Source organism: Nymphaea colorata, chromosome 14, assembly GCF_008831285.2.
Source record: "Nymphaea colorata isolate Beijing-Zhang1983 chromosome 14, ASM883128v2, whole genome shotgun sequence".
In the NCBI taxonomy this organism is placed as follows: Eukaryota; Viridiplantae; Streptophyta; class Magnoliopsida; order Nymphaeales; family Nymphaeaceae; genus Nymphaea; species Nymphaea colorata.
In genome coordinates this window covers 5,338,324-5,360,194 of record NC_045151.1, presented here as the reverse complement: position 1 = coordinate 5,360,194, position 21,871 = coordinate 5,338,324, and positions in this window count along the sequence as shown.

Genomic DNA, 21,871 nt, shown 5'->3' with positions numbered 1-21,871 from the left:
GAAATGAGTGGTGGCAAGATCGATGACCTTTTGATATTGCAACATTACACTAACCAAATACAATTGATAAGGAAAAAGTTGTTGACTGCTCAGAGTAGATAGAAAAATTATGCCGACATTCAACATAGAGAGTTGGCTTTTGAGGTTGGTGATCATGTGTTCTTGAAAATTTCATCTACTAAAGGCATTTTTCGATTTGGTATTAAGGGAAAGTTGAGCCCGAGGTTCATTGGACCTTTTGAGACATTAGAGAAGACCAAAGAGGTGGCATACATATTGGCACTACCGCCTCATTTCAATAATGTTCATGACGTTTTCATTGTTTCCATGTTTCGAATGTATGTACCAGATCCTACATATGTGATTGACTTTCAAGGCATTCAAGTGCAAGTTCATTTGATGATGGTGGAGAAACCTAATAGAATTGTGGATCAAAGAGAGCAAGTACTTCATACCAAGTGAATTCCTCTAGTAAGAGTGATGGCAACACAATGGGTTGAAGGAGAGAACATGAGAACTCGAGGAGGATATGCGAAAGAAGTATTCACATCTGTTCTTGTATTGAGGTATGATTTAAATTTCAAGTAGGAGGGTAGGATGTAACGCTCTATATTTTCAGGTCGAGCTGGAGTGGGTCCAGACCCAAACCCGAGCTCCATGCTTGATGGGGAGGTTGACACATTTTCTCCCTCATCTTTCCTCTCGGTCTCCCTCTTCGTTGCCTCTCGTGTCGGAAGGGATCATCCATGTAGAGAAGAAGGAGGTGGACAAGGTGTGGCAGTGGCGACTTTGGCCCGGCAGAGGAAGGATGACAACGGCAGCGGCGCATCGAGGTGAGCCCTGTCATTCCCCTCCCTCTTCTCTCTTCTGTCTTCTCCTCCTCCCTCTCAGGCTGTTTGTTTCCCTCTAACCGAGTCTTCTCCCTCTCTCCTGCACGGCCTCCCTCCTGTGCAATCCTCATCCTCCCACGCTTCTCACACACCCTCTCTCTCTTTCTCTGCATTCTCACTCCCCTCTCTTGTTTCCTCCTCTCTCTCCTGTGCTAACCCCCTTCTCTGCCACTCTCACGCTCTCTCTGCCCGAGCCCTCTCCCTCAACCAAACACTCCCTATGCTCTCTTTTTCTCGCTTGCGCCAGACCTTTCACCCTCACCTGAACCCTTGTTTTCCCCTCTTACTGTCTCTGTCACGTGCATTGTCTCTCTCCCACTCCCATCCTCTCGTGCCCTCTCTCACTTGATTTCTGTCTCCCACACAACTACCGTGGGCTCCTTCTAAAGACAGACCCCTCTCTTGAACTCCCTTTTCGTTGTTTTTGACTTTTTGTGGTTGTTTGGTCGGTTTGCAGCTTGAGGACACATCATTCCCCTCATACCAGCAAGTTGAAGGCTTGAGAGGTGACAACGACAGTTAATTTTAGTATGTTGGGGATCAATCGAACATTTGAGGTGGCGGTCGGGAACATTGTAGCAGTTTAGATAGTAAGATTGGGGTGAATGATGCCTAACCGAACCTAAATCAGCTAATATTATCTATTAGGGCATGTATAATTAATGATTGAGCATGCTAGACTCATGATTCGATGATTTGGAATGCATATTAGCGATGTTGTTATTTTAAAGAAAGTTTAGGACTATTTTGAGAAGGATGAAGATCTACGTGTATAATTGTCTTTTTAGCATGATAAGTTGATTTTCGAAGCAATTTAGAAACATGATGGAGATTTTGACGATGTTGGGAAGGTTTTAGAATCGTGTTTAGCAAGCTTGGGAAATATACTTATATTGATGTGCATATACGTTGTATGTTGAGAATCTTAATTGCGGGGTAGACGCCTCAACTAAGTAAAGCAAGTGGGAAATGTGTTTATGATAGATTGATCGAAGCTTCGAGTTTAGACGATTGGTCACAACCTCGTAGAGTTGGGAAGAGACCTATTGGAGGGCTTTCGATCGATACTACTGATCGACACCCTTTTAAGGCGATGACCTACTGAATGTCAAATCACTATTGCAATGCTAGTGATCATCTTTGCATTTACACTAGCGCTGCGCTAATGCCAATAGTAGTAATCACTAGTGCTACTTGAGTTTTTATTGGCATTGTTTTAGCACTAGTAGCAGTGATAGCAAGTTGTGTTTCAGTGCTAGTGACCACTGGTGTTTGAGGAACATCAATAATATTTTTCAGTCCATGGAGTAACATTTTCATTAGCATGGGTATGGTATCACTAGAATTACTCATCCTTATGCCAAATTTGTTGATTCATTGGCACCCTACACAGTTTTCCATCAAAGGAACTAATGGCAACCACATAATTTTGGTGTGTGCCAAGGCCTTCACTAGCATTTATGTAGTGCCAGAATTATTGGAATTTCCTATTAAGGTAGCTCTAGTAACAAGGGAGCTTTTAAGGAACCCATAAAAATGACTAGTGATGCATGCCCTTATTTACTATTAGATAATTGTTATTTGGATGAAAGGAGATACTGATAATATAAAAGCATACATTGTTGCAATTACCCATATGGTGCGATTTCTTCATAACTATTTCTCTCAAGTTAATGTCACTGGCCTACACCACAACAAAGTACGTCTATAAGAATATAAACAGTATGCTAGCTGCTGATAAATGAAGTGCACCATATTTTTTTCATTAAGTGCACACGTTCATCTTTTGGTTTTGAAAGCTCATGATCATGATATTACATATGCTATGGAGCAATGGTTTAAATTTCATCCAACTTGAAACTAATTTGGGAAAGATGTCATTGTTTTTTATTTGGAATGAATTCCTAGGAAATCTATGTCAAATCTATCCAAAGCATATTAAATCTCAACCTTGAACTTCATTGGTGCATGAATTTGAGGATCCATGCTCTTGTTGACATTCCTTGATAAAAATTTCAAAAGTCCCCAAAAAGGGCATAAAACAATGAGATGGAAATTTGTGATATCGTTGGGGTTTTTGTAAGTAATGCCATGTTCATATAATTGTTGAAAAATAGCCAAAACAAGGTCAATTGGAGGGAAGGTCCACTTCATTTTGGCTTTTTATCATTGTAATTTAAGGGCTTATGGTGTTTATAATCCACAATCCTTGAAGCATCCCCTCACTTATGTTGGGGACTGTTTTGTGTGCTCATGTTGGCTAAGGCAATTGTTCAGTTTTCATTCTCTGTTTAGACCCCATCTTCTTTGGTATTGTTGAAGGAAACTGGCAAGCTTGTAAGTGGTCCAACCTTCATGTCGATGAGATTTCCAAGCATTTTCCAGGCTAAGGTTGTTATCAAGCCTTTTCTCTTTCATTTATATTTTTCCCCACCTTTTCATAGGTCTCTACTTGTGTAGGAGCATATTTTAAGAAGAGAAGGACAGAAAGAGCTTCACTTTATTATCAAAATCTAGTTGTGTTTGACCCCACCCCATTCTAGGGGGTGTCGAAATGCGAATCAGCAAAAATCCTTTTTAAATTGGAGTTTTGAAGGAAATTTTCAAGAGAAAGGGATCCGCCAATCGGTACTAAGTCCAATTGTTCCTACCACCTTTAATAAGGGTAATTGGTCCAAAGACTAAGGATCATTTGGATCATGTACGAGCTATTGATGCAAATCTTATATGCTTGTGCATTGAGGTTTTAGGTTCAAAGTTCATCTTGAATAAGTTACTTATTTTTTAAAATAAATTCCTTGAAAAATTATTTGAAAAGTTATTTGAAAATTAGAGGGTTTTCAAATTGATTTAAAAACCTCTGTTTTGTCATTTGTTTTGAAATCCACGATTAGAGATTTTGTGGATTGAATTGAGTTCTTTGTTGTGAACTCAAGATGATTTTTGGGTTGAAATTGTGACCATCTTATGATCAATTTTTGAAAAAATGGCTAAGTTACCTTAGCAAGCAAAATTGATTTTGAATTCTCTTTTGCCAAATCGTGTGATTTGGTTTAAGATATTAGAAAATTGAGATTTGATTTGGTAGAGTTCATTCTTTTGATGAAACATAGGTTCCAAATTGTTAGAAAATGTGTTGTTTTCTAAACATATTTTGGCCAAGATTATGAATGCATTGCTTGTGTTTTCTTTGGAAGTTAAGTGAGGTTTATAAATTCTTGTTGTAATATGACTTTGTCAATTTTGCAACTCAAATTTGAATCACTTAATTTCTTGAGAAAGTGCATGTGGTGCTATTGGCTTTAAATGAGTGTGAATATGTGAAATGAGAAGAGAAACCATATGAAACATGCATCCTTCACTCTCTCATAATCTCCCAAAATCTATACATTTGGAATATTCATGTTTCACTCTCTCATAATCTCTCAAAGTCCATTGCTCATCATATAATCTATACATAAAGATTGATTTTAAATAAAATATAGGACTTTCTCTAAATGTGCTTATCATATTATTAAGCACATGAATTAGAGATGCAGTCCATAAGCTTGAGACTTAACAAAAAATTATCAAAATGATAAAAAATATACAAATGATGCTAAAACCAATTTTTAAAACAGATAGGAGACATGGATGACATCCACTTTTGTCTCAAAATAGCTAAAAAAAGTCAGATCTTGTGTTGATTTAAATAGCTGAAAATTGTAAACATTGATTCCAAGAGAGAGAGAGAGAGCTTGTTTCTTAGACAAAAACAACAAGTCTTTGGAAATTAACTTGATTTTTTTTTTTGTAAGTTGATTGTTTAAATCAACAAAAGGAACACATCATTTGAAAATATGTTTCCCTTTGTGCCAAATATGCACGTTGGGTTTCAATCATGATTTTAAAAGACTTTTTTTCCTCAAACCTACTTAAATTTTAGACTTCATGCCAATGGGATCGTCAACTTCTTTGGACGATTTTAGAATAATTGGTCTTCTTTTTTGGAGAAAATGAAAATGAAAATTTTCAACATTTTAGGAGATAGATTAGTCTCATGAAAATCTAGAAACTTATGAATGAACACAACAATCCATAAAAAGTATTTTAGGATGTCAATGGGATAGGTTTAGATTTCTTTATTGTTCCTCAAAGCCTAGCCACTCTATGGCTGAAAAAAGGCATTTCAAATATGTATATTTTGACATTCTCAAGCTAATTCTTGCAAAGTATGATCTGATTTCAGCAACTTGCATACACTTTATGTGTGGGTTGCTGAAAATAAAAGAAAATTTAAGATGAAATGAAAGTAAGTTCATAGCTTTGTACTATGAAAATCAATAAAATGATCTCATTTCTTAACAACCAGTTTAGAAACTTGTTCTAACCTAATTTTAAAAGAAGAAAATGACTTTTAACAAGAGATTACACGTATATATATATATATATATATATATATATATATATATGTCATACTCTTTAAAATAAAATTTAATCAAGGGACCACATAACTCATGAATCATGATGATTCATGTTTGGGTTCTTTTACATAGGAAAATTGCAAACTTGTTTCTAATCTCCCCTAGCTTCCTTGATCAATTAAATGATCTCATTTCTTAAAAACCAGTTTAGAAACGTGTTCCAACCTGATTTTAAAAGAAGAAAATGACTTTTAACAAGAGATTACACATGTATATATATAATAGTATATATATATATATATAATCATATATATATATATATATATATATATATATATATATATATATATATATATATATATATATATATATATATATAATAGTATATATATATATATAATCATATATATATATATATATATATATATATATATATATATATATATATATATATATATATATATATATATATATATATATATATATACATGTCTTACTCTTTAAAATGAAATTTTATCAAGAGACCGCATAACTCATGAATCATGATGATTCATGTATGGGTTCTTTTACATAGGAAGGTTACAAACTTGTTTCTAATCTCCCCTACCATCATTGATCAATTAAATTGAAAGACATAAATAAAAAAAACTTTAAATGAGAATGAAAACAAGACAATGCTCAAGCTAGTTCGTCCATAATTTTGCCGTGTAAGGGTGGATCATAAGAATGTATCCACTCCTAATAGACATTTTCATCATATATGTTGCAGGAAAATTACTTTCTCACCATGGGATTCTCTCATGGTAGGGAGTTTAAAATGATTTTAAGCTTGTTGTTTTGAAAGTGATGTTTCTTTGGGGCCATTTTCAAAATTTGATACTTGGGTTTATCTTTTAGAAAAACCAACTCATGGAGGCATTATGCATTAACAGGTACATTTAATCGTAGTTTTTCCCTAGCTGGACATCAGTCATAAAATAAATGAAAACAAACCCTTCCCCTGAGTGCTTAAATTAAAAATAAGAGCAAGAAGTTGAAATGGATTAGAGTCACCTACCTTGTGGTCGGTCTTGATGATTGATCTTCTTCCTTACTTGTTCTCTAAATCAAGCAATCCTAAACAAGAATCCAAGCTTGGATTCAAGCTTATCAAAGTAAAAAGAAGAAGAATGAATTGTTGGGAAGAGGGAGAGCTTCTCACCATGAAAATCCTAAGTAAGGGTTCACTTAAGCACCCTAACTTAGCAAAATCAATGGAGAGAATAGGGAAAAATGAATAAAAGAATGAGAAAAAAGGGGGGAAGATGGTTTGGATGAATTTTCCTTCTCTTCCTTGGCTTCTCCTTCCTAGCTCCTTGGCTGCAGCAACTTGATGAAAACTTCAAAAATTTATCCCCCTCCTTGATTGCTGGGGGGGGGGGGCGGGGGGGGAGGTTTATATAAAGGAGGAGATGGGTTCAACCAATTTCTTAACTCACCTTGAAAACTCACTTAAGACTTCTGGGACTTGTAAAATGAGTTAAATATGGTTTTAATTATTCTAATTGACCACACCTAGCCCATTTACACGTGCTAGGTGGGTTGGGCTTGGCGTGGTCTACCTTGGTTCAGACTTAGCTGCCCATCTTTGACCAAAATTTTGCACAAAAATGCCCTTGCACAGAGTTTTGCCTTATTTTGTTATATTTTTTTTGTTTGAAACTGAGCTTGTTAGGTTAAGACCTAGTTGTTAAGCTCTAAATGTTATTGAATTATGAAAATTCAATTAAAATTTAAATAAAATTTGAAAATTCTATCAAATTTAGTTCGAAAGGGTATTTTCATCCATAACTTGATTGAAGATGGATTTCAATTGAATCAAACTTTGGTTTGAAATATTGGATTTTAATTGGTATTTGATTTATGCATTTAATAAATCCAAATGTATATTTGCATTTCATAAAATCTTAAATTAGGTTTTGTAATCTCAATTTGATCATAGAAGGGCAAAATTTTTCAGATTGGCCAAATTTGACCAATTGACCAAAGTGAAAGCTCATTTGTGAGTGGTTTTTGACTTTGTTTGAGGTAATTTGATGAATTTGAGCTAAGAAAGTTCTTAATTGTGATAAATTGTACTTTGACTGAGCTTAGTCAAAGTGTATTCGATCCGGTCAAGGTCTATTTTTGTCCACTGATTGGATCACGAGACAGACCTACCCTTTTGACTGAGCTGAGTTCATGTTGATGGAGCCTAACTGAAATTGGTGCCACATTTGGGTGCACCCAGCTCAAACCTACTTGGATTAAGTAGGTTAGGTGAGTTTAATTCTAACACTTATTCCTTCTTTGGAATTTGATTTTTCTTTAACTAAGGGAGAGAGAGAGAGAGATTAATGTCTCTCTTTTCCTATGAACCCTTATTCATTTTCTTTTGAAAATGATTTTTTAATTTAATTGAGGGAAGATATTTTTGGAAAAGGGGGGTGTGTGTTCTCTTGCGTGGACTTCTGACCACACGAGCTAGGTAGGGCCCACACGTGGGTCCCACATAGCCTTTTGGACTGAATTAGATCCATTCCTCCGATTTAAATCAGAATTTAAATTTTGCAATTGGATTTGGATACCAAATGACATTTGTAATTGGATTTAATTCTAAATGACATTTGTAATTGGATTTGGATTCTAAATCCTAATTTGGATCTAGTTTGGACTCATAATTCTGCCTTGAGATTCATGTCACAAGTCAAATTCATGATTTGAACCTAAATTGCTCTTTAGATTCGAAATTGACTTTGAAATTGCAATTTTTCACAGTACTTTTGTACTATTTTGACATTGCTTCAATTTTGACGTGGAAAAATTTGGGTGTTAACAAGTTGGTAGTTTAGATTTGCTTTTTGTATTTCATTAGTGTAGGCCATATCTTATAATTTTCTTTATAAGTGTTTCTTTTTTTGCATTTGTCTACTCCAGGTCTTTAATGATTCAAGTTAGTTTAGGAGCGTAGTTTGTGATAGTGATTAGGATATTGCTGATTATGCATGTAAGGATGAATGCATTTAGTTTGAGTTAGATGGTGTTAGGAGTTGTGTAGGTGCTGCTAGTTTCTCCTAGAAGAGTTGACAGCCAATAGAGTCTTTGCTTGAGGTTTTTCCTTTATTTTGGGGGCATTTGGTCAAAGGTTTAGTGCTGCATAGATTACTGTTCTCAATATTTTTCTCTTTGTCTTGCAACTACTATGATTTTCTAACCTATACGAATGAACCACGTTTTATTTGGATTTTAGTTGCTACATTCATTTTGTACAGTTTTAATTATGTTGATGCATTATAGAATTTTAGGGTTTAGTTTTATTATGTCATGTATTAGTTGGCCTAGGTTAAATTAAGTGATTTGTAGCTCATGGTTTTGGTTAATTTCAAGTTGATTGCATATAATTGTAATAGAAGCTGCAGTTTAGGTTGTTTCATCCTTAGTTGGGTAGCTTGGTACTTTGTGATATTTCTTACTTTGAGTTGAAAGTTTTTAGCAATTAGAGGTTGTGTTCTTCTATAGGATGTCAGCCTATGGTCATTTTTCTTTTATTTATGTTAGTTATGAAAGTATTGATTGTGGGAAGGTTAGTTTCTTTGTTGACTAGCCACACCTTAATTAGTTGTAATTTTGGAAATATGATTAGCAATCTAATTTTGTTTTAGTACTGGTGGCATTTGCTTCGTTTTGAAGGAGAGAAATCCTCTACATTGTGGGCTTCTTGGATCTTTTCTTTCAGCTTTACAAATGCTTACATAAAAAAATTGTCCAGGTAGTATTTGAGCTATTTGAAAAAAAGCTCGTTCTCAAGTTGTTACCTTTCAAACAAGTCCTATTTTTTGTGGATTTTGACATCAATTTCATATCAACATTCCACGTTTTCAAAAGCTTTGTGCAAAAGACTGTTTCTACGCTATGGTTATTTTCTAAGTTTTGTTCATGATTTTTGTAGTATTATTATTTTAGTTTAGATTAGCTCTTTAATAAGTTAAGAGTTGTTATCTTTATCAATTTGATTATTAAACTGATTTTCACTTGGCATTTTTTGTAGTTAGTTAGAAATAGTGAGGTGAGTACAAACACCCCTATAGTTTAGTAATTTGAAGATTTTCATTGATTTTACTAACACTTTTATCGAATTTTACATGTTACTTTTAGTGCTCCGAAAACTCTAGGTGCTAATTTTCAGTGAATTCAAGAATTTCTTGAAATAAAGGGACAATTTTCACTTGACATGGATCAATATTGAGCAATGTATAGTTATGTTTGGTTTTTTATTTTCTTCATTTTGTTGATTTATAGTGTTATGATTGTGATCTTTGGATAGTGTTATCATTTTCAAGATACTAATTTAAAGTGCTTCTTTTTAGATATTAAATTTGGATCATCTTGTTTCATGTGGATTGATCCGTACTCATCATATTCTTGAGAGTTCATTTTTTATTATTTAGTGACCGATTAAACAGCACCAATTTTTTGGCACCGTTACCAAGGAACGTCATATTGAATCCAATCCTATCCCTGCATCATTTTAGTGATATTACTTTATGTTTCTTTTTTAGTTAGTAAATATATAATTAAAAAGTTGGTATGTATAGAGTTCATATGTTGATTCTCTAGGCTTCATTTGACAAAAATTTGATTCACACTAGTGAAGGAGCAATAGATGTGTAAGTCTTAAGGAACCCTTATATTGTGTTTTCCCTAGTTAATTGTGTGATTAGATAGTTTTAATTTGTTGAGCTATTTTCTATATTATAGTGCATTTTGCAAAGTTGATATGCTTTAATGCTTATTGTTTTGCTTTGTGTGCACACATATTTGGAGTATATTTTAGTTATATTGTACGCCAAAATAGTTCTAGAGCTTCTAAATTTTATAACATTTATTTTTGCTAGAGGTGCATGGAGTAGTAATATGTGATTTCTTTTTCTTCTTCAATATTTTTTTCCTTCACTATTTTAAAAAGCCTATTTTATTGAAAAAAATACTTGAACAATATTGAGTTTTGGTATATTTGAATCTCTGATCCGTCTACAACTAGAAATTACCAACATTCTACATAATAAAACATTTTACCCATGATTCTTAATATGTTGAAAACAGGTTTTTTTACCTATAGGGGAAAGAAACTTTGTGACATTCACTTTATGGGGTAGAAATAGAAGTTTGAGCTTATCTTTGACTTGTAGATTTCTTATCCTTGAGAAACCAATCTATAATTTTTTAAAATTTTTAGAGCTCTTATTATAAAATTTTCATTAGTTATTTATTTTTGGTTTACTATTCAAAAATTTTGATTTCTTGGCCTTGTTTCCTGGATTCTCATTTTCTAAAGAAAATATATTTTCAAACTTTTTTTTACATGTTTTCTTAAGCTTGTTTCAGTTTTTAACTCATATACTATCGTGATGTCAAGAGTCATACTTTACCATGTGATTTCAGAAGTTGGAATATATTTAAAACTTCTAGTCCAAAGTTTCTGGTTCGAGTGAGGAAAAGGGCATTGTAGGACTTTTTTAGTGTGATTTGTTCATTTTTATATTGTCAAGTACTTATTGTTGAATTGGGTCTCTAATTAGCTGCCATTGTATTTAGATTGATATAGGTGTGAGATACATGAAATGGTTACACATATAGAGTAGTTACATTAGGAACATGACACATAGGATCAGGTTATACACGTGGGCATTGGCTAGTGTACTATGCAAGGGTGGCATTCACTAATGCTACCTTTTAATCCTTTCAAGTGAGAGCCAAATTATATATTAATAAGAACCATAAATTTAGGTGAAATGGAAGCACAAAAGTAGCAAATGTAAGTGAGACATAAAGGTGACTGTGTGAAGGTGGAGATGATTTCACGATTGTCTCCAACAACTGTGAAGCAAGTGTGAGTTTTTTCTTGTGCAAGTCTAATTCTATCTAAGATTCATCAAGGACCTTAGCAAAATTGCAAGACCATAATGTGTGTTATTGGCAAAAGTGCAACCATTTGTGTTTGAAAATTTGTGTTTTCAAGCATTTGAAACATTAAAAATGTGCTTACCAATACTTTAATTTTCATTCTCTAGACTAGTTACTACCTTTGAAACTATGTGTAATGTCTAATTATAACATCAAAGCAATTCATGAGCAATATATTAAAAAAAACATATGAGTTATATTACACATGGGTAACTCTATTTGATGTTTAGTTGAATTACATGATGATAGAGAAGGAACCACTCACTATGTTATTTCCTCTTGAGAAATTTTCCTCCGATCTTCTAGGTCCGAAGGTCATGCCCTATACAGATCATGCATCTTTGTGCTACTCTTTGAAAAAGACACGAAACCCAGGCCCATCAAGTGGATTTTGCTTAGACAAGAGTTTGATCTAAAGATTCAAGATAAGAAAGATAGTGGGAAGAGAGCCACTAACCAATTCTCACAGCCAATCATGAAAACTTCATCTGATTAGTTTGCATTGGTCACTCGTCCCTTGATGAGTACATTATGGCAGTTAGGACGTCACATTGGCCCAAGTTAGCAATGATCATGAATTACCCAGTGACTAGACGACTACGTGAACATTGGTTTAAGAATGAAAAAGATTTTTCTATTAGTCAAACACTAGTACTGGGATGAGCTACTGCTTCAAAAACATTGTCCAAGCCAAGTAATTAGGAGATGTGTACTAGTGGACAAGTAAGAGTTTGACCTTGCATTGTAAAACTCTCCATCATATGGAAAGCATTTCATCAATCGCAAGACTATACCCAATGTGTCATAGTCAAGCTTCTATTGGTTGACCTTTTACATGAATGAGGATTTTTGTAGATGGAGAGTTTGTCCAAACACGATGTGATGTTGATGCTACTGGTCTTAGCCATAAAGATATTTAACATTTGGAGCATTGCATTTTTTGGCTCATTTTGTTGTTGTTCGGTAGTGAATATACTGCAGTGTTGGTGATTATATTTTGAAATGAATTGAAGTCATAGCCACCATAAGTAACAATCATAAGGTCATTCTTAAATTCATTAATTACAATACCTTCAGTCATTTGTGTGAACCACAACCACATAAGTGATTGGCCTAGAGCACTTTTGAAATGCATATGCAGATTTTGTTTGACGAAATATGGTATACATCATAAGGTTGCTATTCTTTGTCACCATAGACCAATGAAGAGGTTTAGGACTCAAATAAATAAAATCAAGAGAATTTTTGAAAAAAAATCTTTCATGACAAGAAAATATTTGTCATAATGCCTTGATCAAGTGTCATGCACTTATGTACTACTTTTGAGACCCCTATTGGCATGTCTCCTTATCGGCTTAGGCATGCCACCACCATGACAAGCTTGACCAAATGGTATTTTAGATTGTTAAAATGTTGAATTTCAACTTTGCCCGTGTTGGCCATAAAAGATGCTACTAATATTTATTCAAGTTAGAGAAACTCTAAAATGAGGCTAATAAGACTGGCAAAAAGTATAAAGCTAACACCAAATCTTTCTAGATAAGCATATTTGTGGAAAGGTGTTTGAGCTAGGGAAAACAAGTGTAGTTCTTCAATTCTCATTGGAAGTTCTTTCTATGAAAGTTTAAAAAATAAGTAGGAGGAACCATTTATGGTGAAAACAGCTTCCCTTTAGGAGTAATAGAGATTTGAGATCCTCCCACTTGCTAGATATTTATCATTAATGAGCAATGACTCAAGCGCTATATAATTGGCAACTCACAACTAGGGCATGAGGAAATTTTTTTGGTTGATGATTTTGACAGAGCTGATTATGATCTCTAATATATGTATATTAGCAGAGAAGATTTACTTGATTTAATTGTTTACATGTTTCTACTTTTATATTTATACAATAATGGCACTTTCATTTGATTTTTGGGTGAGCATGCATGAGTGCCTTTGTAGAATGTGAGGATTTCTTCAAGACTTGTGTATGTCGGAGAGAAAAATGTTGTAACCCTTCAGTTATAATGCTGGTCCTAGAGTTGTAGAATGCATGATGGTGGTATAAGCACATGAACTTCAGCCGATTTCTCAGCTTTATAGGTTGTGTTATTCCTTCGTTGTTATTCTAATTATTGTGTTTTAGCATATACATTTTTTTTGTAGTTAGGCCCAAAGCATGGGGGAGTCCCACCGAGGACAACTTTGTCTAAGCATGATGGTGCCCTTCAAAAACTTTGTCTATTGATTTCTTTCTTAAAAATTTGCAAAAATCAGGCTAGAAAAGTCTAGTTTTAGCTTTATATGAGATGCTCCATGTTAGGATTTATTTATTTTAAAAATTTTAAGCACCATGTGGGACATTTGTCGAATACCAATCTAAGAAGTGAAATTCTTTATCCATATTCTAAGGAAATGATGGTATGAATGTTTTTGTTCATGATTAAATTGTTTATATGGTTATGCATGGCTTAATAAAACGAAAACTATGAACAAAAGTGAAAGAAAAAAAGGAAAGCAAGTCTAGTAGTTATGTACATCTAAGGTAGTCTGGTAGCATGGTGAGGTATAGCTGATTTACTTCAATCTTATGAAGAAGACGGATGGATGACTAAACACTTGGCCTAATTGCCATTAGTAAAGCTTATTAACCTCAAGCAGGTAAGCCCAGGGGATGTTTTATACCTAGTAGCCTAAGGATAACCAGTGTACAATCTACTGACCCAAAAATCACTAAAGGTCTAAAAAAAGTCTAATAGGCAGTAACTTTGATAGCTCATTATGTGTGTTGTGAATGTCAAGCTCTAAAAGTGAGAAGGTTTTAAAGAAAAATGCTACTTGAAAGAAATGAAAAGATCATGCAAAAGTCAAGCCTGAGAGAATTAAAGGATGATAGCATGACAATATTTCGATGGGCTTGAGTTTATGTAGTATTTTTCAAATTCTCATTTTTAGTCAAACTTTTTCAGCGTATTTCAAAAATGGATCTTAGCAAGGTTTTTTTTCATATTTTTGAATGAAGTGCTTTGGCACTTTTTTTGAAACTAGTGCAGAACATTCTTAGCTGTGCTTTTTTTTTTCTCTATATAGAGGTTAATTTTTTAGGTCAAGTGTTTTTAATTTCTATTTAATGTCATGCTTAGGAGGTTTCTTGATGAGGTCCATAATGAGTCCTAGGATTAGTCAAGTCCAACTTATAGTTGCTTTGGGTTATTCTTTTTAATTTTGCACATTCCATGCATAGAGAGCTTTCAAGAATATTTTAGAAGTGAATACATGGACCGGAATGATGAACACATTCAAGATCATTTTGTAGTCATTGGAAAAACATTTGTAAGGATTTTTACTTTCTTTTGTATTTTTTTCATAGATTATTGATCTTATTGAAGTAAGAATATTTTTTTTGTGTCTATTTTTCTTAAATTTGTTGTTCCTTTGGAATGACAATTCTCATCATTTTTTAATAGATCAGTTAGAAATTTAAAGTTAGTGTATTTCTATTATTTATATTGAAAATATTATTTGCAAAGCATTTTCATATGAACTCGCATCAATTATCATAATACTATAAAAAATTACTTATTTCTATAAAACCAATGCCTTATAGGCAACTATCACTAATGTCCCTTATGTCACATTTTTCTTCTATTCTTTAATATGTAAAAATGTGTTTCTCTGTAATTGTTTACACTAGTTTGTCTTTTATACTTCATCCAAACATATATGCAACCTATGGAAAGACATTTATATTTTTCAGTGAAATTGTATGTAATAAAAAAATATTTGCTTTTACATACATCATGCATACATATCTTATCAATCTATAACATTTTCAGTTTATCTACTACCAACTAGAAATAATTATCGTCTCACATATGTCTATTTAGAAATGATGAATGAGACATATACTTTTAAGGAGGCAAGTTGTATACTATCAACAAAATAAGTTAGATACTACAAGTTATTAAAGTTTTAAGTTGATTAGAATCACTTGCTAAAGCCAGTCTTGCATTTTGGGAATCTATAATAAATGATGGGTGCATTGCATGAAAAAACGTCGGCACAAGTCTATCAGTTTGGCATCTTTTCACCCTATCCTTTGTGCATTCTTTATGATGCTATGTCATATATCATGCAAATTCAAGTAGTTGCTAATGATCTCTCATATTTTGGTTCAATTGGAAAGTAGTGCAGAGTCTTCACAGGCACCTTACAAACATTAGTAGATTAATGCAGTGGCATGTTGCTTGCTTGATATTTATTTCTTTTAATCTTAATGCATCATATATATTACATTTTCCTTGATTTGAAAACTTGTTTTCCTATAAGATGAAGTTTTTTAGGCACACATCTATCTTTTATAATGAAAGTTCAAGCCAATAGTGATGTTTTTGTCTTATATACAACCACTGGCAATTACGCACCCATAGGAAAAACTTGAATGCAAGTAACATACTAAATTAATTTTACTTTATATTTAAACATGTTATAGAAAATGGGCAAAACAAAAAAAGACACTTTTGAAAATTTCATGCACTTTAAAATCTTCTACATTTGAGAGCAATCTTGCGCAAACATCATTGTTCATCAGTAAGGCCAAGAGGTATTTCAAAAAATGTTACATTTGTGTGCATGTTTTGTACATCTAAAATTAATCATTGCATATTTTTAACTTCAACCTCATGTATTTGGTTTACCGCATGAAAAAGTAGCCAAACAGTCTAACCATAAAAATGTCAACGAGCAGTCTTAGAGAATCCAAAACATATCATATAATTGAACACATCTCTTCCAGTGTGAGTCATGCAATAGTTGCAGTTGTAGAAAAAACATAACCATTCCATCAATTATGACATTCTTACATTGCAAGGTTGATGAAGCAATACATAGCATTCAAATAATCTATGTTTTCTCTTTCTTGAATAATCCAACTTTGATTTTTCATGTCAATTAGCCTTCAAAATCACTATTCTAACAAAGGTGGTCAAATGGTAATAAATATAATTGTAGTATCATATAAAATTACATTGGGGTTTTCCTAATTTTTAGATAAAATCAACTTCCTTAATACATGAAAATTCAAAATGTCACACCCCAACCTTTTGACCCTCAAATAAATTTTTTTTCTAAATATAAAACATTTAGGTGCGATGACACAACAATTCAAAAGGAAATGAGCCATGTAATTCAAAACAATGGGGCAACTTTCCATGATATAATCAACTTCATTCATACAAAAATCACGTTAGCACATATGATAAAAATGTCCCAAACCACAACTTTGATGCCTAACAAAAACAAGACATCAAAGAGACCAAATCGTGATACGTCGGTACTACAAAAGACCCAAAATCTCTCCAATAGGATGTGAGTGAAGCCATAAGATCAACCTACTACTCCGGGTCCGCCAAAACCTGAAAAAGGAAACAACTGAAGGCTTAGCCTTCATAGTATCGCAACAAGCCAGATAAATCCTTCACCCTCTAAGGTAAGCGCTCAAATAAGAGATATAACAAATATGAAATCAAATCACTATCATGTCGTGATTGGGCATAGAGTCTCATGACTTGTCAAGAAGGCCCCTCACATAAATCACAACACGTAAAGGCCACTCATATGCCCCACTTAACACATTTCACAATCACATTCACACACACTTTGTTCACACTCACATTCTTTCATTTACATTAACTTTAGTGAATTGACAGTTCTTATGGGTGCAAACACAGGCACGTGCACACCGTGGGCAGCCTACAACCGGGAGACAACCCCCGTGGTGGCCCGAAACAATATGGATTCATTCCCGCTGCAGCGGTAGAGCACTCGTCCATGGATGCATAAATTCTAAGGAGAGATACTCAGCCTTCCCTAGGACACCTAGTTTGGGAAGGAGGGAGCCCAACGCTCCAAACACATCACACAATGGTACCCTGGGGCCTTGCACTGTCTGCGCTCTGAATAGGCAAGACCAGTGGTGAAGGCGGGACAACTCTCAAACATATTGCCACAATCCACTGGCCTCTCATCTCTTATTATATCTTACTTATCATTATGATTGCACATTCACAAAATGACTGGCTAGCTCATAAGGTTGGCTCACTTCATGAGTGCACCCATATCCACATGCCTCCACACGAAGGCTACACATATCTAACATTCTGCTAGCCGTCATAACATTATGGGTACAACTATCCTTCAATCTCATTCAATTGCATTATTGTCCCTGGCAATGCATATGCAACAAATCACAGCATTCACATTCCTCAAAATTCACATTTATCAAATACATCAATCACATCTTTCAAAACTTAGCCGAATATCGGAGAGTAGTCTCGATCCATAATTGGCTCGTAGATGTCATATGCAATTGTCATTTTATGATGATCTATAATGCACAATTGAGGTCAAGGCGATACTCGACTCAATACCCCACCTCATCTGTCCTAAACAATTATCACTTCTAGCATGTACATGCAATTGCGTAGTAATTTCTAAAACAAACTTCTAATGATTTTCCAAAACAAACTTATCACATAACAAATCATTTACAGGCATACATACATTCACTCACAACACAATCAATCCAATCATATCACAATCATAGGATCCCATGATCCAGAAAACACACATTCACCATTTGACCCCAAGCAGGGATTCGCTTGAAATGTCGCCATACCTGTCGCGCATCCACAAAACACTTCAAAATACATCGAGCTTCACGTCTCGTTGCTCAAGGTCTACTTGACGTGCTCGGTGTACCTACAAACATATGCAAGTCGTAAATTATCTACTTGTTTAGTTTCAGAATCTATACAAATATAAAACAAAATCATTGAGGTACATGCCATCTCCTCAAGAGGGAGTCAACGGGTAGTGTCAACCCACAAAGCCCTCCAATAGGCCTCTACCCCACTCTTTGTGGTTATCACCAAATGGCTTAAGCTTTTCGCTTTCGATTTGAACAGATCACTAAACTGTTTCTTCTTGATTCCTTAGTTGAGGCGTCTTCCCAACGTACACACTCTTTGCCAACCAACATGTATTACGCACGTCGACAATGGCGTGCGCCACGAGTTCACAACGACGGTCCTACACCTTCCCCACAATGTCAAATCTCTAACGTGCTCCCTAATTGCTTCGAAAATCAACCCATCATGCTTATAATATAAGATCATTGTAGACATGGATCATCGTCCCCCAAATATTAGTCCTAGATCTTTAGCAACGTCGCTAACATGCATTCTAATTCATCAAATCTTAAATCTAGCATGCTCCATTAATAATTATACATGCTCCAACAACAAATATTTGACAATTTAGGCTCGATTAGGTCAAGCTCACCCCAAATTTAGAGTCTTGGCTCTTGCAGTCCTCCCAACAGCCACCTCACGAGTTCAATTGATCCCCAAACGGCAAAAATCGTGCAATGCCGCCACCACCAACGCCGTCTAGTCGCTGTTATGAGGGAACAATGTGTTCCCAAACTTCAATCCAATCCAACAGCAATAAATAGGGTAAGATTTAGCAAAAGAGAGGTCATAATAAGGGTCTGCCTCCAGAAAAAGGCGATCAGCCGTGAGAATGAGGTTTGGCTGAGGGTGAGAGATGTTGTGAGAGTGCACGATTGGATCGGAGTGGGAAAGAAGCTGCGCACGTGAGGGAGACAGTGAGAGGGGAAACCAAAGGTTCGGGTGAGGGAGAAAGCTAGAGCAAGTGCGAATGAGAGAGAGTGTGTAGACAGGGAGAGAGAGCGTGCAGGGAGCAAGGGAGGAAAAGGGGGACTTGATAGGGAAAATAGGGACAAAGGGAGAGACAAACAGAGAGGGGAAATCAAGCGGGCGAATGGGGAGAGAGTTTGAGTAGAGAGAGTGTGGGCAGATGGAGTGAAAGAGTGTAGGAGAGAGGGATTGAGTGTGCTTAAAACAAAGGCGGAGATGGATAGGGAATGGCGAGGGAGAGGACAAATGCGAGAGGGAGAAGAAGAAGAAGAAGACAAAAGAGGCTGAGAGGGGAGACGGCAAACAGTGAGAGACGGAGGAGGAGTAGAAGAAAGAGACAGTAAAAGGTCGAGAGGTTCACCTGAGTGTTGTCGTCACTGCTGTTGACCTCTTTTGCCACCCTCCACCTCCACCTCCTTCCCTGGGTTGTCGTCATAACAGAAGAAGAGACGAAAAGGAAGAGAGAGCCGTTGAGGAAGGCGAGGGAGAAGAGCCCTCGCATCGGGCTCTCATGCGGGTCGATTCGGGTTCGGGTCTGGACCCGATCCGACCAACCTGCAAAAGACAAGTGTTACATCCTACCCTCCTTTAAAAAAAAATCGTCCTCAAAATTCAGGTCATACCTCATTGCAAGAACAAGTGTGGATACTTCTTTTGCATATCCTCATCGAGTTCCCATGTACTCTTCTTCAACCCATGGTGTTGTCATTCAACTCTTACTAGAGGAATTCTCTTAGTACGTAGCACTTGCTCTCTTGATCCACAATTCTGATAAGTTTTTCTTCCATTGCCAAATCATCTTGCACTTGAATACATTGAAAATCAATCACATGTGTAGGATCCGGTACGTACTTTCGAAGCATAGAAACATGGGAAACATCATGAACATGACTCAAGTTAGGTGGTAGTGTCAATCTGTATGCCACATCATCGATCTTTTCTGATATGTTAAAAGGTCCAATGAACCTCGGGCTCAACTTTCCTTTAATACCGAATTGAAAAACACCTTTAGTAGGTGAAATCTTCAAGAACACATGATCACCGACATCAAAAGTCAACTCTCTGCATCGATTGTCAGCATAACTTTTCTGTCTACTCTGAGCAGTCAACAACTTTTTCCTTATCAATAGTACTTGATCGGTGTAATGTTGCAATACCAAAGGGTTTTTTATCTTACCATCACGCAATTCGATCCAACAAGTTGGCGATCTGCATGGCCTCCCATACAAGGCCTCAAAAGATGTCATACTGATACAAGAGTGGTAATTGTTGTTATATGCGAACTCCGCCAATTTCACATGTTTATCACATTCTCCTTTTTAGTCCAAAACACAAGCACGTAACTTGTCCTTTAAAGTTTGAATGGTCCTCTCAGATTGCCAATCAGTTTGGGGGTGGAATGTTGTGCTCAACTTAAGCCTAGTACCCAATGTCTTTTGCAATTGCCTCCAAAACCTAGAGGTAAAACATGGATCTCGATCTGTAATAATAGACGTTGGCACTCCATGCAATCTCACTATCTCGTCAATGTATAACTCTGCGAGACTTTCCAATGATTGATTGATTCTAATTGGCAGAAAATGAGTGGACTTCGTAAGTCAATCAACAATCACCCATATGGCATCATGTTGTTTTCTAGTATAAGGCAAACCAACCACAAAATACATTGCAATGTCCTCCTATTTTCACACTAGAATATCAATTCTCTGCAATAAGCCTCCTGGTCGTTGATATTCTGCCTTGACCCGCTAGCAAACTAAGCACTTCGCTACATATTCTACAATTTCACGCTTCATTCCAAGCCACCAAAAATTTCTTTTCATATCTTGAAACATCTTTGTACTACCAAGGTGTATAGCAAATTTGAATTTGTGATCTTCATCAAGCAACTGGCACTTCAACCCTTCATCTCTAGGGACCCATAATCTTATTCGAAACCATAATGAATCATTCTCATCTTTATACCAAAGAGAATCTTTCTTCTTACTTTCTTCCATATTTTTTAGCAAAATTAGAATCTTCCTTTTGCTTCAATATAAGCTCCTCTAATAGTGGATGTCATATCAAAGCAGTCATCGTTGTTTTGTTCTCGTCACAAAGGTGAGACTGCTAAGCTATCACATCTTGCAACAATATCTAAGAGTGATTTAACATACTGCATATGGTTGCCTTAGCATGTCTGCTCAAAGCAACAGCCACCACATTCGCTTTTCCTGTATGATATGATATCTTGAAATCATAATCATTTAAATATTTGATCCATCTTATTTGCCTCAAATTGAGATCCTTTTGTAAGAATATATACTTCAATGACTTGTAGTCTATAAACACCTCAAATACTACCCCATAGAGATAGTGTCTTCATATCTTCAATGCGAACACAACTGCTCCCAACTCCAAGTCATGACTAGGATAATTTTTCTCATGTGTCTTCAACTATCTTGATGCATAAGCCACTACACGACCATGTTTCATCAATGCGTAACCATAACCGATTTTCGATGCATCGGTGTACACCACAAATCCAAAATGACCTGACGGAAGCGTCAAAATAGAGGCGATAGTAATCTTATTATTCAAAGTTTGGAAACTTTTTCGCACTCTTCATTCCAAACAAACTTCACTTCTTTCCTTAATAGCTTAGTCATGGGCATAGCTATTTTTGAAAAATCTTGCATAAACCTGCGATAGTATCCTGCCAATCCCAAAAAACTTCTAACCTCAGTTATGTTGCATGGTGTCCTCCAATCCTGTACAGCCGACACCTTAGCTGAATCTACCGAAAATCCATCCTTGAAGATCACGACCAAGAAAGTTTACCTTCTGTAACCAAAATTTACATTTCGAGTACTTGGCATATAACTTATGTTTGCGCGAAATTCTCAACACACTC